The 18,667-nt window shown below is 33.9% G+C and overlaps 1 protein-coding gene across 1 annotated transcript in view; it reads left to right on the top strand.

The window, feature by feature from the left end:
- Nucleotides 1-16,024, top strand: part of LOC145256286 (metabotropic glutamate receptor 7-like) — a 183,166-nt gene extending 167,142 nt beyond the window's left edge. The window contains exon 7 of the transcript XR_013863963.1: nucleotides 15,926-16,024. The gene's annotated coding sequence lies outside the window, so the exon portion shown is untranslated. The remainder of the gene's footprint in view (nucleotides 1-15,925) is intronic.
- The last annotated feature ends 2,643 nt before the right edge of the window (nucleotides 16,025-18,667 follow it).

Below are 18,667 nucleotides of genomic sequence, written 5' to 3'. Positions count from 1 at the left end.
GATGGGGGGCGGGATAAAGACTTATGGATATGCATATGTCTTCAATGTATTTGGTTCCATGTAACGCTTTTTCTTGTTTTGTCTCTGCGTTTAGCCCGTGCATGTGGCTTCTGTTTTCATTATTGTTATTCATTGAATCTTTCCAGCCATTCATCTGATTTCAATTTCTCACATTCTTTTTTCAAAGTTTTTCGGAATTGCTCCTAATGTTCTTACTATTATGGGTATTATCTTGATTTTTTTTATCATCCATATCCCTTTCAGTTCTCTGGCCAGCTCGGTGTATTTACTCCGTTTTTCATTTTCTTTGATATTTATGTTGTGGTCAGCTGGAACAGCAAAGCCCACGATTTGACAGGACTTTTCTTTCTTGCTAATTATTACTACATACAGTCTTCTTGCTTGGATAAGTTTATCCGTTTGTATGTCAATGTCCCAAAGGATTTTGTGATTCTCGTTTTTAAGTACTGTTACTGGGTCATACTTGTACTATTTGTCGGTGTGTTCTAGATGCAGATTTTTTGCACAATTCCCAATGTACTGCTCTCCCACTTGATCGTGCCTGTTCTTGTTTTCCTTTTGGGTTAGTTTGCTACATTCACTTACTATATATCGTTTCGTCTCTTTGTCTTCAGGTTAAGCATTTGCTGTTTTCTTGTGTTTTATTGATCTTTGCTTTGATGTGATTGTTTTTTATCGAGTTATCTTGTTCAGGATTCAGTTTCTCTGTTTACAAGTCTTTTTCGCATCCATGTCAAACTGTTTTCGTTATTCTCATGTTTTGTCATCCTTACGAAACTTCCGTGCAATTGTTTTATCTTCGCATTTTTCATTTCTTGTTTTATCCTTTGCCTCTTTCTTTTCTGTTTTATTGATTTTTCCAGTGTCTCACACTACCATGATTATTCTTTCAGTGTTTTGCATTATATATTTTCTAGTTCTTTTTGGTGTCATTCACACATTCTATACGAACCAGTCCCCTCCCGTCGTCTTTCCTTTTCATGTAGAGTCTGTCAACATTGCCCTTCGGGTGTAGTGCGTTGTGCATGGTCATGAGTTTCCTAGTAGAGCTGTCTTAGTTCTTCTTTAGTCCACCCTATGAACGGCCAAGAGTATCTTACTACTGATACTGCCCATGTATTCATCACTTTTATTAGGCTTCTGCTATATAATTTAGTTTCTAGAAGTTTCTTATTCTTCTGAGGTATTCCTTTCCAATTCATTTCTGTTGTTTTGATGGTGTCTGCTTCCAGAACTCATAGATATTTATAGGCGTCTTGTTCTAGTGTCCGCATCTCCGTTTGGTTGGCTAGTTCCATGCCTTCCGTTGTCTTCAGTTTTTCCTTTCTTATAATTAGTAGTGCGCACTTTTTCATACCAAACTCCATTTGGATATCCTCGCTGAATATCCAGGTAGTGTTTATTATGGGTCGCTGATGAGTTGGTTGGTATGCCATTCAACGAAACAAGCGTAAGACATACCATATATTAAATAAAATGATATGAATATGCTATAAATGTATATGTGGTATTTGAATTGTTCATAGACTATATATATATATATATATATATATATATATATAGAGAGAGAGAGAGAGAGAGAGGGGAGAGATATGGGATATATGCATGGAATATTGTTACCATATATGGGCGGATGCATCATCCACTAGTTTAACTCTTTGAACAGAATTCACAAAAAAATCTCAAATCTAATAGGTCACGTGTTGTCAAACAAGTTCCAAACACTGTCCCATCGCCGCAATGTTCACCCTATGCTCTTGTTACTAGTACTTCATTAGAATTTACTTCAGCCAACTCATAGGACTGGTGCTCCCACGACATAAATACCCTAAACTAAACCGACAAGCAGAAGGCTCTCATTCCTTCATTGTAGATGATACCGGAGAGCCTTTTACCCTATCTTTTTTCCTTCGAACTGCTAGACATTGGAATTCTCTTTTTTATTGTCTACTTCCTCGATTTACTAATATGATACAGCAGTTTAATTTACATACACCTCGTTGCTCAACTCCCTACTTAGAGTATCCATGTAAGCATGGACCCTAATTCACCTCACCGAGTATCATAGATTGGATCTCAGACGAGCACTTGCCATGAAAACAACGATAAAGCAGAAACAGGCGTCTCAGTGGCATGTACCGTGTTTGGTGGGAATATATATATGCACGCGCACACACACACACACACACACACACACACACACACACACACACACACACACACACACACACACACACACACACATATATAAATGAGATGTAGTTTACTTGAGGATTGGTGCGATAGGTATATAGAAGAAATTTAGAAGTCTATTACAATTTCTTCGCATTGTGATAGCCTTTTAAATTTCATATATATATATATATATATATATATATATATATATATATATATATATATATATATACTAGCATGGGTGGCCGGCGTTGCCCGGATATTTGGAGGTTTATGTTGAGCAAAAAGAAAAACAACCCGGTCAATTTATTTTAACTTTTTAACCCCTATTATGACCCCTTAAAATTTATTGTTTTGGGCTCAATTCAAGTTATTAAGTTAGATCCATGTCCAACGAACCTATATCTAAAATATACAGTTTTCTGAAAGGACAAAACGTGGAAAAATAAATAGAGTTCTTTTAAATTCATGAGAGTAAAAAGTACAAAAATAAAAAAAATATAGTTATTTTAGGTTTTTATAGATCGTTCTAGAAAGAAAACACTTCAAATGTAGATGACACGAGGGAGAGATTGTATCGCATATGCCGCCATTTCTTTTTAATCTATCTATCTATCTATCTATCTATCTATCTATCTATCTATCTCTCTCTCTCTCTCTCTCTCTCTCTCTCTCTCTCTCTATATATATATATATATATATATATATATATATATATATATATATATATATATATAATAGCATGGGTGCCCGGCGTTGACCGGGTACTTGGAGGTATGTGTTGAGCAAAAAAAAAAAGCGGCCATTTTTTAAAAATTTTGATTCCTATTATGACCCCTTAAATTTTTTTGATTTTGGCTCAACTCAAGTTATTTAGTTAGATCCATGTCCAAATAACCAATATCTAAAATGTCAAGTATGTAGGCCCAAAATTGTCGGAAGGGTTTGGTAGAGTTCTCAAAGGTAAAATAGTTGAACTTTGGCCCGTTAATCGCCAAATTTCTGGCCCCAAACCGATCACATCGATTTTCCCAAATCTCAGTACCCTGTATATCAAATTTCGAGCCTGTAGACTATTGCGTAGGGAAATGCACACACACACACACACACACACACACACACACACACACACACACACACACTTTCACTTAGATATACTAGCATGGGTGCCCGGCGTTGCCTGGGTGTTTAGAGGTGTATGCTGAGCAAAAAAACAAAAAACAAAAACAAAAAAACGTCAATTTTTTTAAATTGACCCCTATTATGACCCCTTAAAATTTATTGTTTTGGGCTCAAATCAAGTTATTAAGTTAGATCCATGTCCAAGGAACCTATTATCTAAAATTTCAAGTGTTTAGACCCAAAATTGTCGGAGGAGTTTGGTAGAGTTCTCAAAGGTCAAATCGTTGAACTTTGATACCTTAAAAGCCAAATTTCTGGCCGAAACCGATCATATCGATTTTCCCAAATCACAATACCATGTATATCAAATTTCGGGTCTGTAGACTAAAAATTGACAGAGTTATTGCGTAGGGAAATGTACACAGACACACACAGACACGTTCGCTTATATATATATATATATATATATATATATATATATATATATATATATATATACATCACGATTTCTTGAAATTATTTATGATGAGAAAGCTGTAAGACCTGAGGTAGGAGCAGTAAACAAGGTCATTGATCGTTCGTCATATAAGTAGCTCTTACTTCTTATTTCGCTGCACACCCTGAACATAAAATTCAATGTCAGTTCATTCGATAGATATAGTAGCACAAAATGATTTACCAAATGATCGATAAGTCATTGGTAAATGACGTAAAATCTATGTGAAGACAAAAAATGAACCTTATCGATAAAATCTACCGGTCAAAATCCATACATATCAATGAGTCGCTCCATTAGAAACCTTTTATCGATTGTCACTTTTCTTGACATTGGGAATGAGTACAAATTAAACAATAGAATAAAAAAACTGCGACTGAGTATCAAATAATACCAATGTATGTGTGTAAATGAGTGTACGTCTATTCAACATAATTTGTAGGTTGGTAATTTATGCCAGAAGACAGATAAATCGAAATCGTGTTACATTTATTTTTTTGGAGACATGCATTGGTTATTCTGCGCAGATTCTCGAGTTCGACAAAAAGATTATCGAGTTCGGCAAGATACACCTGAGGGTAAAAGGAAACGTTGTAAAAAGAGCATTCAAGATGAGAACATTAGTCTAAATAATCGAAATTATACAATATCGGACAGTTTCTAGACAAACGGAACAGACTCCTTAGGATGGATACATATACGTCCGATATGAATAACAGCATTCATATTCGCATCTTTAAAAGAAAACATTAACATATTGGCGCTGTTTTACAATTTGTCATTGCTCTGAGGGAGACAATTCTTTTACTAATAGATTAGTGCATTCGCCCCTCCACCCCTCAATGTAAACATAATGTTTGTGACTAAGTGCTTCTGCAGTTTTATTAACCGTTTTCCGTAAGTAACTCGCCGACATTAACCGAACAGAAGAATCGTTTAATATTTCACAAACATTGTGTTTACATTAGGGAGGGGCCGTAGAAGGGTGGGAGTGTTGTAGTGGTGCGTTATTTGCATAAAAAAACAGTTAATTAAACTGCTGAATCACCTATTAAAAACTATACAAATTCTATAATTGAATACCCTCTCCCCCGACCAAAAAAAGAAAAAAAGAACGAAAAACAAAAATATGTTTTTGTAAACCGCTCGTGTAAACCTATTGACAGTTTGTTAGCGCCCTTAATTATGAGATGTAAAAATGAATGAATCTCTTAGTAAAAGAGAGTTGTCTCCCTTAGAACAATGACAAATTGTAAAACAGCTCAACGTATTTTATGTCTAAACGTCATACGCTTTTGGCTTAAGAAAAGAAAATATACATAACATGAGAGTAAAAATTACAAAGAGAGAAAGTTCTTAATTAGCAAAGGAGTAGAGATGTATTCCAAAGTTCTTGGGCCCTTGTTGGGAGCAAAGTAGTGTCGAAATACCTTTTTAATTTTGTGAGAATTTCAGTTCAATCTAGTTCAAAATGGGGATGCAGGGTAGCATGTGGCGGTTAGTGATGGGAATTTTGAAATATTAAAGCCGAAACGAGAATATAATGAATGGATGTTACCACTGTTTTTCAACAGAAGTTTTTTTTATATTGTCGTTTTCTTATTTTATTGATATTCTATATAAGCTCTGTAATGAAAGAGTGACCAACGAGAACAGAATAAGGCAAAGAGAGGAGTAACTGCTCAAGTGGGCTTTATTGAACTAAATCCTCACATGAGGAGTCCATGAGAGAAGCGTGCGTACCACGAGGAGACTCTCGAAAAAGGAGGAATCCGGGTAAAGGGGGGAGGCTGTACAGGAAGTAGGAAAGGAAGATAATCAACGGATGCTGATGAGAGAGTTCATCTGATTTCACCACAAGCTCCAAAGCAATTTGTTGAGCTTTGTATTATCTCGACAAGTCTCCTCATAAAGAATCGATCTAAATCTTGTCTTTTAACCCATCCCCTCTCTCTCTTTCTCTCTCTCTCTCTCTCTCTCTCTCTCTCTCTCTATATATATATATATATATATATATATATATATATATATATATATATGTGTGTGTGTGTGTGTGTGTGTATTGTGTGTGTGTGTGTATGTTATTAAGCCCCGAATGCCACTTGAAAACAAGGATTAATGAGTGTATAGTCGTCAATGGGAAAATGTCGTAGTAATCGTTAGTAGTGGAAATTTAATGAATTGGATTTTTTAAGAGGATAGCTCATCGAACTTCACGTTGGACTTGTAGTCAGTTGGAAAGCAGGAAAACGGTTCCATAGGCGTGCACTTTTAAGAAATAAGCTCTGTTCATGGAATCTACGTTTAAGTTTAGGCACAGATAAAGAATGAGGGGAATTTATTGATAGTGGTTTCAACTAGACGAGCGTTTTTCATGAAAGTTAGACCAGCGAGTATCATAGATTGGATCTCAGACGAGCACTTGCCATGAAAACAACGATAAATCAGAAACAGGCTTGCAACGCCTCTTTTGTGGGAAAGAGGTTACAGGGAAGAGAAAAGGGCATACCCCACTCGGATACGAAGTCTATTTTGAACTCTGTCAAAGCAGGAAAAGCTGTTTCTAGCAGCTCCTACCCAGATGTGGCAACAGTACTCAATCCTTGGACATACTTGGCTCTTATGCAGGTAGGGAATTACATCAGCAGTGAGATATCTACTGGAGCGATAGAACAATCTCACTATTTTTCAGCAACCTTGACAACCGATTTGATGTACGCGTTCAATCTTAAATCAGGAGAAAAGGTCAGACCTAGAAGCTTGTCAAAACATGGAGCCTCCCCAAAACGAGAGCTATTCATTTCAGTTGATGAATTGACGAGTGATGATGGAAAGATAGAAGCTTGGTTTTAGATGCATTAAGATTAAACAGCCACCTCTTTCCCCATTGCACCACGTGCTCAAGATCAGAGGAGAGAGAATCATAAAGAACTTGGTTGTTTACGGCTTTTGAAGTGTTGCCATAGATGGTAGTGTCGTCAACATAAATGTCTACGAATGATCTTAGAGTGTGATTTGGGAGATCATTGATGTAGATCAGAAAGAGAGTTGGGCCAAGGATTGACTTTTGAAGGACTCCAGCATTAATACTGTGAACTTCTGATTTCTACTCATCAACCACTACTCATATGAATCTATCAGAGAGAAATAATTTGATAATTGAAAAGACGTTTCCATCTATACCATAGCTGGAGATTTTATGGTGTTAACCTTTATGCCATACTCTATCAAAGGCCTTTGATATGTCAAGAGCAATTTCCCAAGAAAGGAAGCCTCCGTCGAGAGATTCGCTAATCCTATCATATATAATCGTTAGCACATCTGCTGTAGATCCAGCAGAACGAAAACCATATTACATATCACTAAGGAGGTTATTTTTGCTCAGGTGATTGACTACTTCTCTATTTACCACAGATTCCAGCAACTGAGTGGTCTGTACTGAGATGAGCGATCACCTAGATTTTGAAATACTGGTCAGGTTTTCCAGGGTGTTAAGAAGCAATTCTCCTTAAAACAATGCTTAAACAGCTTTGTAAGTGTGGGAGCTAGTTCTGGTTGAAACTTTTTGAGTACTATAATAGGAATGCTGTCAGGATCAGTTACTTTACTGGAATCAAGTTTTTTTATTAGCTTGGCAATATCGCGCACAGGTATTTTTATGTCGAATACCGTGTTTTCAGACACAGGAGGAAATACGGGGGAAGGAGTTGGCGGCACTAGTCGCATAGGGTAGAATTAGCTGCAAATGTTTTGGCAAAGTTTGGCTTTGCCCGATGCTGACGAGATTACCCCAATTCCATTGATGATGACAGGGATAGAGCACACACTTCTATTAAGAACCCTGTTTGTTATTTGATAGAATTCATGGGAACCAAGCTGCTTCTCAGCTACTTTGGACTTGACGGACTGAGCATACAATTGTCGCACGTCCTTTAAAACTCTTTTACAGTGATTGCTGTCAGTCCTGAAGCGAATTTAGTTTCAGTCCATCTATTATGTTAGAAAGAATGGAAATAGGTATTTCTGTGCGCAATAGCAGCAGAGCATTCTGGAGATAAGCACGGCTGGCTGTTAGTTTTTTTCTGGAATTTTTGTATGGTATGAATCAGTCTATACCTTCAATTAACCATTCCGTCCAGTCTGATACTATAAAGGACACGTTCTTTTTAAACATGGAACGCAGAGCTCGATCTGATATAAATATATGGAAGCTATCTCATTCTGTAATAGGCTATCGATACATTGTACGATAGTGAGGTATGTCGGAGAACTTATTACATTTTTTTTACTGAGACAAACGAATGGTTGGAAGAGTGCAGTGAGGACAGAACGGAAGATGAGCATAGCTCAGGGCAAGTTGTGAGAAAAAGGTCTAGGACACTTGCATACTGACCATCAGTGTCGGGCACACGGGTGAGTTCTTGAACAATCTGAATTAGATCATAAGCAAAGGAAAAATCGTGAGAGAACTTCCCCTCATTATCTATCTTGTTTGAGTGGGTTACCCTTGCCACATTGTGAACATTGAAGTCTCCACAGACATGAATGTTAGCCGAAAGATGAGCAGACAGGATGTGATCAATTTTCTCAGATATGTTCTTAAAGATAGTAACTCCACTGCTATGGGGATATAGCGCAGCTGGCAGACCTCGAAACGCCACACCCTAAACCCTGTAAGAATTGAAGAAAAACACCAGAAACGAAATAATGGAGTTAAATCGCAATCCAGAGATTCTGCAATCTGTCATGAATAATGTATTGGAAAGAGCACAAATATGTGAAGCTGTAAATGGCTATCATTTTAAAAGAAATTATTTTTCCTGAATAAAAATTGTTTGAATTTTGCATTTGTTTTTAAATCACCCAATGTCTTAGTCAGATTGTGTTAAAATTACAAAAAGATATTCTCAAAAATAAAGAATCTATTTAAGTTCAAATCCTTCATTTTGGACACCTTGTATCTAATCGCTTATATATATATATATATATATATATATATATATATATATATATATATATTATATAGATATTAACATCCATGTACACGTGTTTAGTTTGAGACATTCGTTTTGACGAGGATGAAGCTACGTTGAATCTGGCTTTGGGTGCTTGAGTTAGGATGCTTGAAAACGATGAGGCTTATCTACCCTGGCTAATGATTAGAAATGCTTTATGGGTCAGGAAAACTGTCATGTAGCTTGCTTGACGCATTCTGTGTAGCAATGTAGATGAGACGTTGCATCACGCCTTCGTGCATTGCATCATCGTTAAGCCATTGACTAAGTTGAACATAGTATATTATGAACTAATCCTTGTTTCTGTCTATAGTAATTGTTCACCAATATAATATGGAGAAAAAGATTGCTATTTCTGAGTCTGCTAGCAATTATAGGAGATGTAATCTGGTCGAAATATTTTAGAGCATTTTATGGAGCTGAGACCCACAATTCAAATTTTCAAACACTTCCTGAAAATCGCATAAAGGCTAAAAATAAAGTGAAACGCTTTGCGGCAAACTTTGTTAAAGGTGGGTAACTGTGCCGGGTGAAAGGATTTAGTACTGTGTGGCAATTGTAAGAAAAAAGGTAATGCGCAACAACAAAGACGGGCTCATCTGTACGCTATAAAATAAATAAATGGAAAAATAGCCTGTACATAAAAGAATTAGAAATTTATTAAAATTAAAGAAAAGGGGATTGACAATACATACTTGTCCATATGTCATCTGTAAAAAGAAAAAAGGTAACAGTTGAAAGTTTACAACAATTTTTCAAGAGAAAATTGTCTTCTGTGTGTTTCTTTTTTTACAAAATTTGTTCAAAGTTCTCATTGCCAGACGACAAATACTTTTTTAAAGGCATTCTTTTTTGTTGGAAATCTTGCACGACTAGTGAAAACATTTCAAAGAAACAGCACATTCTCTTTTTACTGGAAATATTGCAGGGCTGGGGAAAATTCAAGAAAACCATTCTTAATTGGAAAAGTTACTTAAAATGTTGAGCACATCTCGGTTCTTGCGTTTCTTCTCTTTTCTTCTTTTTTCTCATAATAAATTCTTTTCTTCCTCCAACTTTACAACATGGCAAGAAAGAAGAAGAGAAAAAGAGAAAGAAAACAACATACTGAGGATAGAGTTTGGCTCCGAAATATATTTCATTTATAAATTTCAAACAATTGAAATATTTATTTATTTTCCTAATATTGTGTTGTGATTTGGCTTTCAAGCGCACTTGATGCGTATTTTGTTTTATTATGCGAAAATATATTTTAATTCATGCACATTTCGCAGTTATTATTCAATAGCAATTTATTATTATATTGTACCCAGTATATAGTAGTGGCTTCAAAAGTTAAAAAAAAATGGCATGTACAATCAACTAGAATCAAAACTAAAACAGCGCTCTAGCCTTAGTCGTTCCCGTTTTACCTCTTGCCAAATGAATAAGAAAACGTTAAAATTTAACTGATTTTAACATATATTTGCGCATGTGTCGAAGAGCATTTTACGTCGACTTACGCCTACCAATTTAATTTTATTTTCAATTTTGACCCCTTAGCACTTTAGCGGCTAAAATCTAAATTGAATTTGTTCCACGGTTCCAAACTCCTTTAGTTTGCATATTCCAACATTACATTAAGATTTATGTTTATGAGACAATTATCAGATAATGTGACAAACAATTATTTCAAGCTGAATTTCAATATTGTCACAATGTTAGCGCCTGTGTACATGATTTAATATCTCGAGAGACACCTCGTTTCTCATCAACAACGGTAGATGAATGAATAAAATATCTTTTACCTGAAAATCGTATTCGTTATTCATCATTAATATACAAAACTATCGGGAAAAAGATTAACGGAACATATTCATCTCTGTCCGATGAAAGGCGAAAAAATAGCACGGGATTCATTGTTATCAAATGTAAATCATTAAATGCCAAGTGGGAAATAACCATTTTAAAATGAGTTATTTCTTTCTTTACACATTTTCTTATATGAAGATTTTTTTTTACCAATTTACCAAGCAAAATTGCTTGATTCCCTGTCCGATGAAACCCCAGAAATTAACAAAGGATAAACTCACTCTGATTTAGTATTATATCGAACAGTAAAAATAGTAAAAATATACTGCACTCTTTATTCATTTGGGATCATCAGGAACCAGATTAGTAACCGTGAAATCAGAAAAAATATTTTATTGAAAAAAAAAAAAAATCAAGGGAAATTACTATAATAGTGTTAAAGTTTTTTTTTTCTAACCCAATTAATGTTGAAAAGTACAGAAATGAAAAAAGAAAAAAAAAGATTATATAAGAGTTTAAGAGCGGGAACAGAAGTACTCCTGCCAAGTAATGTACAGCAAGTTATATACTTTATTAGTTTCGATCTAACAGGGAAGATGCAATTATGATGAAAGATGACGCGTTAAAAAGTCGAATGATTAGCATCTCCAAAATCGTCAAGCTGTCATTATTTTACGTATTCAAAAATGAGATCCAATTATATTTTTATTGAGTGCTTCCTATAGCAGTAATCAATACGAGAAGTGTCTGATAAAGACTGACAACAATATAAACGAATAAAAAAGAAGAAAAAAGCGAGATTGAGAATAAATGTTGTGTGTGTGTGTGTGTGTGTGTGTGTGCGCTCGCTCGTGCGTACGTGATCGTGTGTGTGTGTGTGTGTGTGTGTGTGAGAGAGAGAGAGAGAGAGAGAGAGAGAGAGAGAGAGAGAAAGAGAGAGAGTTACGTTCAAGCGTAAAGAAATTTGGCGCATATTGTAATTGGAAAAGACAGACGTTTAGAGCCAGAATCAATTATCCATTATAACTGTCAATTTCATATTCGTATGATTATTAGACCACGTATTGTATCTATTTTACACACACACACACACACACACACACACACACACACACACACACACACACACACACACACAGATAGTCAGTCGGAGTTTTTTTGAACTTAGACCCATGTAGCAATAATTTTGATAGATCGATATTGTATTGCAGTTAGCCATTTTTTGCTTTATATTGTTGTGTCATGTTATTTAACCTAAAATGATATTTCTCGTTATTATCTTTTGAAAGGTAATTACTTTGGTAAGGAAGAAGTACATTCTTAACTAATGTCTTTATCAGAAAAATCAGTTTACATCATTAATACAAACAGATTTTACAATGTTACAATCTATTTTCGCTATTAGATAAACAATTACATTTTTTTGGTCCCCCGACAAAAGGAGGGTGGACTTGTAACTTAACCCTTGTCCGTTCGTCTGTCGAAACTTTTTAGAATTTTAAATTTTTTTGTGCAAACATTAAACATGATATGAGTAAAAAAATAGCGACCGATTTTCCGGAAAAACTCTGGTTGCCCCCCTAGGGTTGCCTTTCGAATTAAAATGGCTAAAATTGACACTTTTGTGATTATTAAAAAAATTGATGCCTTGTTTTTTTTATAAAACTTTCTGAAAAGTTATAACTAACTGATTTCTATATAACTTTGTCTATATTTCGCGATAACTCTTGGGTGTGCCCCATGGGCTCTTTTAGGGCTAATAAAAACACTCCACTTTTGGGACAATTTTACCATATTTGTCCAAAATTTTCCGTGTATGTTTATTTTACATGGTGCTGAACTCAAATTTAAAACAAATGATTGTATATTATTTATCAACGAGGAATAGCTACAGATGAATTCATCTGTTGATTCGATTTTAATTTTCAAACTCAATCAATTACCATTTCGTTACGTTTGGCTATTTATTTGCACATTACAATAACAGATTATTTACATTCAGCAAATACACATTCAGAGAAAGGTTAATTTTATTACAATAGTAAATTGTGATAAAATTCATCAATTTAAACTTTAATGAAGCGATGAAACATTAGCAAAATGCGTGGTGAGAAAGTTCGAAAGGCTAAAATATATGAATCTGCTTGTCCTGTGAAATAAAACTAATTATGAAAAAATGTGAATTTAATGATTCTATATTTGATTTTAATAAAACTGTGATTACATAAACAACAATTAACGATGGCTAAGAATATTTCAAAGAGTGGTCAAGGATAATAAATTGTTGAACGAACTAAAAATTCACACTTCGTTAAACACTAACACTAAAATTATCCGGAAATATGAATCGCTTTGCATTTCCACCAATAATTTCTTTATAATAATAAAATAAAAAACGTACTTTATTTATGTACGCTTTAGGAAACGTTTGCGGAATGTCCAAAACATTACAAAATATTCTTCGTTTTTATGATTTAAAAATATTAAGCAAAATATTCGGTACAATGCATGTGGTTTTTCAACAGTTATTTAGTAAGCAAAAGAGTAATTTGATTCTGTTTTGGAAAACATAAAACATCATTTCGTTAGAGTTGATATTGAGCAGTCCGTACTAATTTAATAGTCTCGTTACGCTCACACCATTTCCGCCTTTTCTGTTTGCTTTTCATATTGTCACTCAGAATTAGGATTAATTTTGTGATTAATAAATGTTATCGTTCTTCTATTTTTCTACACTTTTCTAGATCCTACATTACAAGTAAGTAAATCCTATTGCATGTTGGATATCACAGGTTTTGTTTATATATATATATATATATATATATATATATATATATATATACATATATACATATATATATATATATAAAACAAAAATTAATTTGGCTCTACATGAGAATACTGTAACTCATTCAAGAATGATGTCTTTGAAATTTGTCCCAGAAACATGATACCTAGTTTAATGCGGATGACAGATCACCGAAAAGATTCTTCAAGACCAAGAGATGTTATGATTAAGGTGCTATTAAAGCAGACCAGATCAAGCAAAATAGAGTGAATGGTGCTCTGCAGGTCCGTTTGGGATCTTCCAGATTTTTCTGATGATATCATTTATTACTGCATCTTTTGTAAAAGCAGTCGGAACTACGACCAACTATCCACAATGATTAGGTAATAAGATTCAGACCAATTCTATTTTCTGTTATTATAACCTAATATTATTTAGTGTAATACTGGCTAAATTCAGTTTAAATAATTAAAACCGTCACACACAGATACTATATTCTTGCTGACTAGTGTACAAATAAAACTTCTTACTTCAGTACATAAATTTCCATCCTCAACAACCTTCAATGAGTTTATGCGACTCGTGTGCAACGTTTTAAAGATTTGGTGAAAATACGTTCAGTATATTTTTTATCAGAACAAACAAACGCGCAAGAAAATTAGTAAAACAGACACATTAGAATGATTGAATTGTGTGAAAAAATTCAGCGAAAATTCGTTTAATTTAAAAAATACTTTCAATGCTAATGCAACAATAACAAAATAACTAAGAATGTGTTTTCGTTTACAACATTTTTCTTGTAATTTAAGCAAGCTCTTCCCTATATGCTAGATTACAAAAGTTTGACAAAATATTTTAAATTCACTAGACGTTAACTGAGTTCACTTGTCTGACACAATACAGTCAGCTATCCCGAAAAGAGCGAATATTTCATTCAATAAAACTAATGGTTACTTACGTGGTTGTTTCTTATATTTTAATATTTCTGTTCATTTTGCGAAACTCTTCACGCAATAAAAACTATGAAGTGGACCCTTTTCCTTCCTTTAATTTAAATCCATAGTTCTGAATTAAAAAATATTTGGTGTACCTGTAATTTGTGTTGCTCGGTAATATACTAATTACTAGAATGTCATCTAGGTAGGCTGTAGCAAATCCCAATCCGCTAAGCAAAGCGTTCATTCTTGCTGAGAAATGGCTGGTACAATCTTATAACCTTAACTTCAAATTCGAATTTATACAAACACATAATTATGCAAAGTAACGCATCTAGAGGTATTTGTAGGTAAGCATAACATAAATCAACATTTGAAGAATCTTTTCTTTCGTTGAATTTAGCGAATACATCTTCTGAACTAGAGGACAGTGTACGGGTCAATTTTTACGTTTTTTTATGTAGACTATTAACGAAACCCACTCGTTGTATACTTCTTTCGATAATACATTTTCCTCTTCAATCTGATGTAGTGACATTTATTTTCGTAAAAAAAATGGTTGAATATTTGTTTTTAATTCAAACTTGTTAGTCAGTTATTTACATCTTTCTATTCCACCATAAAAAATTCCACCATGGCTTCGTTTGGTCCTTTCTTTAGTCGTTCTGTTTCGGCATTTAAAATTTCAATATTTTGACATCTGTAAGAAAAGGCCACGGCGTACTTCTTATATTAATTATCATGCAATCAATTTGCATAAGATGTTCTTACAAGAAAGAAAATTTTATTCAGCCATGTGATCCTCAAGTGGTTGAAAGTTCAACGTGAAAGTAGAGAAACAAAGAAAGAGTTACATTTTAAATGCAATGCTTTGTTAGCGTTTGTTATAGCATGTTATATGTTGTCTTATTGACGTTTTCGTCGATACTGTTGATCATGTTTGACGTCATATCTAGCTAAATATAATCGGCATCCTGTCCTTATTATACAGCATGGTAAATCATTGTTATCTCAATCTACAATGTTTCCTGTTTTCCAATATAACTATAAAATATATCGTAACACTACTAGTAAGAATGACCCACAAAAATATTTTCCTCGGGGTCTCGTGACTTACACATCGACTTGATTCTTTTGTATTTATTCACTATTAATCGAATTGTTATCGAAACAGAAAATGCAATAATGGAAAATAAAACGAAATTAAAACAAATCATATTAAAAATAATTTAATCACAAAGAGTGCATTTCAACTTTTATTTATAAAAATATCAGCAATTGTAATAGATAAAACACAAATAAAAAACAAATAAATTACTCAGTAATCCTTCGAACGTTCAAAGGAGTTTGTAAGCATTTAAACGGTTATTAATACAGTTATTTCTTGCTTTAGAATTCTTAGCAAATTCTCATGCATTCAAAGATTGAATGTTATTTAAATTCAGTGCATTTATAGGTAAATATTAAAACCACGTTACTATTGATTAGTTATAATGAAAAAAATGTGAATATTAATTTTACGCTCGTAGCGACGCATGCACTTGGGGATATTATTTCTGTACATGAAATCATCATTTTACAGGTTCAACATATAGGAAGTGCATCGAAAGAAAGAGAAAAAAGGTAACAACGAAGAAACAGACTGTCGAAGACGAATGTAAAGAATATTGCAAATAATGCAATGTACTACACTATGCAGAAGGAAAATAACAGACATGAGTGTTTAACAAAGATGACGTTAAGATTACAGCACGTTTAATGGTGGAGGGGGGCACCCTACATAGAGATTTTTTTATTTTCTCTGACAAGTTTTGAATAAAAAAATAGAATACGGGAGAATTGGACTTATCTAAGTTGCCACTTAGTGCCATGCTCTAATACCTTACCTTATACAGTTTATAGAAATATGACGCGCGTGCGCGTAGAAAAACTTTCATTCATCTAATGTCTGATGGTTCTGAAAAATAATTTCATGCATCTCATGTCATGCGTCATGCAGTAGAAAAATATTAAAATACAAATTTATTAGAATTACACCCCAACTCTGTCGTTGCTTTGCCGTGTGAGTTAGTATATTATGTTTGAATGAAATAGTGTTATCAATGGGTTTATGGTCGGTTTGCAGAATACATCCTCTTCTGTGTAGAAACCTGTGAATGTTATTTAAATAATGTATTATTACTATACTCAATTTAACTGTAACTGCAGGCAGTAATGTTCTCGATGCATGTGCTGTCAGCTTTGTAAACCCATCCTAGAATGTGTTAAGCAATACAGCACCCAGTCCCTTATAACTAGAATCTACTACTGTTAAGGAAGAGTTGCCTGTTCTTGTAAGTGAGTAAATATGAGATAGGATAGCCGGGAATTCGAACCTGGGAAGCTAGATTTGGAATTGAGAATTCCGATCATAAGTTAAAATAAATAATACAGAATGCTATTGAAAATGGAATGTAGAATTACCCAGTGTTTAATTCACATAAAATAGTTAGATATCTGTTTATTGAAAAAGGAATGTGATGATGCAATTTTGTTTCTGTTAAAAAATGAAATTAAAATAAAGAATTTAAAAACGGACAATGAAAAATGTTATAGTTATTTGTAAAGTGGGTTAATTGAAAATTAGGTGAGAAAAATCGGTCTTTGTAAACATGTGATGAAAAAGGCATGTTCAGACACGTGAGGCATGTCAGGCCACGAGTCCGATATGCACGTTGTCTGGTCATGCAATGACGTCATGAATTCTCAATATAGTTAGAGCTTGGCAGAGAGAATGAAGTCAGTAAGTCCAGGGTGTCAGAGGGAGAAGTCAGAGGTCAGACAGGGTCGAACAGACAGAGCTGACATCCGCCTTGGGAAGCGAAGTTGAGAAGAAGGAAATCATGTAGAGACTTTGAATTCCTTGACCAGTCGAAATGGAATAAACGAACATCACCATATTTTTGTAACTGTCGTCTTCGTGTTATGTCATTCAACAACAAAGGTATTGTCAATTTTTATTATAAGACTTGTGTTCCACTCATCTGTATTTATAAGACCTTGTGTATAAACTCATTTAAGAATGTGTCTCTATCATCTTAAGAATGCGTCTCCCCCTCAGCTATTATAAATAATGAATGTTCCTTCATTATGATAAAAGACTGAAATCCTCATCTCAAAAATATATGTGTTAAAGAAAGGTAATGTTTATATAAACACTCCCGGAACTGCCAAATGTATAAATGTCAAACTTTATCTACCTTCTATCTATATATCAAACCCCCCTCTCATCCAAAGTGTAATACATGTCACTATTAAAACGTCCCTGTCTGTATTAAAAATGTACCCTCCTTCATATATATATACCCTGTCACTATCTCTCACACTAATATGAACACTCTAATACGAACAGTCAACAACAAACATAACATACGTCATCTCTCTATAATAACACCTATTATATAACATTACAACAATGATTTTCCTCCTCGGGTCGAAATGTGCTAACGATAATTCTGCTAACAAGCAGCTATTTAGTTTTTAAAGCATGTTCGCATTCTTTTGACTATATTCAGTTTGTGTTCTTTTTCACCAACTAATTTAAAAAAGATCTCATATATATTTATGGAATATAAGTGCTATTAGTAACCTACTAATTCTAAGAAGGTCTAAGTTTATCCACATTATCCGGTGATGGTATGTTCTTTATTGCTTCAGTTCTTGTTGGGTTTAGCTTTTTTTCTTTACTGTCAATGAGCTGCCCAAGGTTGTAATTTTTCAGAACTCAGCTTGAATCCGTGTTCCTCAATTAAAATATATGTTTTGTGATGAGTCTAATTTTCGGTTTTAATAAAAAATATCAACTAAATATGCGATTGCATATTCCATACCAGCTAATATTTTGTTTAATATTTTCTGGCATAGGCTTGGAACTACCTTTAAATAAATTAATGTTACGTTGTGTTGGTCGTTTCTGGGAGTCTATGCAACTGCAATAATAGAACGTAGCATACAGCCATGCTACTAACAGAACACTTCATAGAAAGTCTCGGTTTAATTTTTCCACTCATGGGAGAAAGCTAATTCTCCTGAGCTTCGTATCGATATTCTAACATTAGCCGAGTATAAATCCAAGAGAGATAAGTTAGATAGTTATATCACAACAGTTTAATGGCAATTTGGTTCAATTAATTTTTAATGACTAAATGATAGTGTAATAATTACATTTAATGTAAACAGTTATATTAAACAAATATAATTTAGCAAAAAATGTAGCAAACCCAAATCACAGCACAGTATTTATCAAATAATGATTATTTTTATATGAAAATATATTATTTTGTTT

This window comes from Euprymna scolopes, chromosome 3 (assembly GCF_053919585.1).
Source record: "Euprymna scolopes isolate OS-2025 chromosome 3, ASM5391958v1, whole genome shotgun sequence".
Lineage (NCBI taxonomy): Eukaryota > Metazoa > Mollusca > Cephalopoda > Sepiida > Sepiolidae > Euprymna > Euprymna scolopes.
The sequence above is the reverse complement of the archived record's forward strand: the minus strand, read 5'-3'. Positions and strand labels throughout refer to the sequence as shown.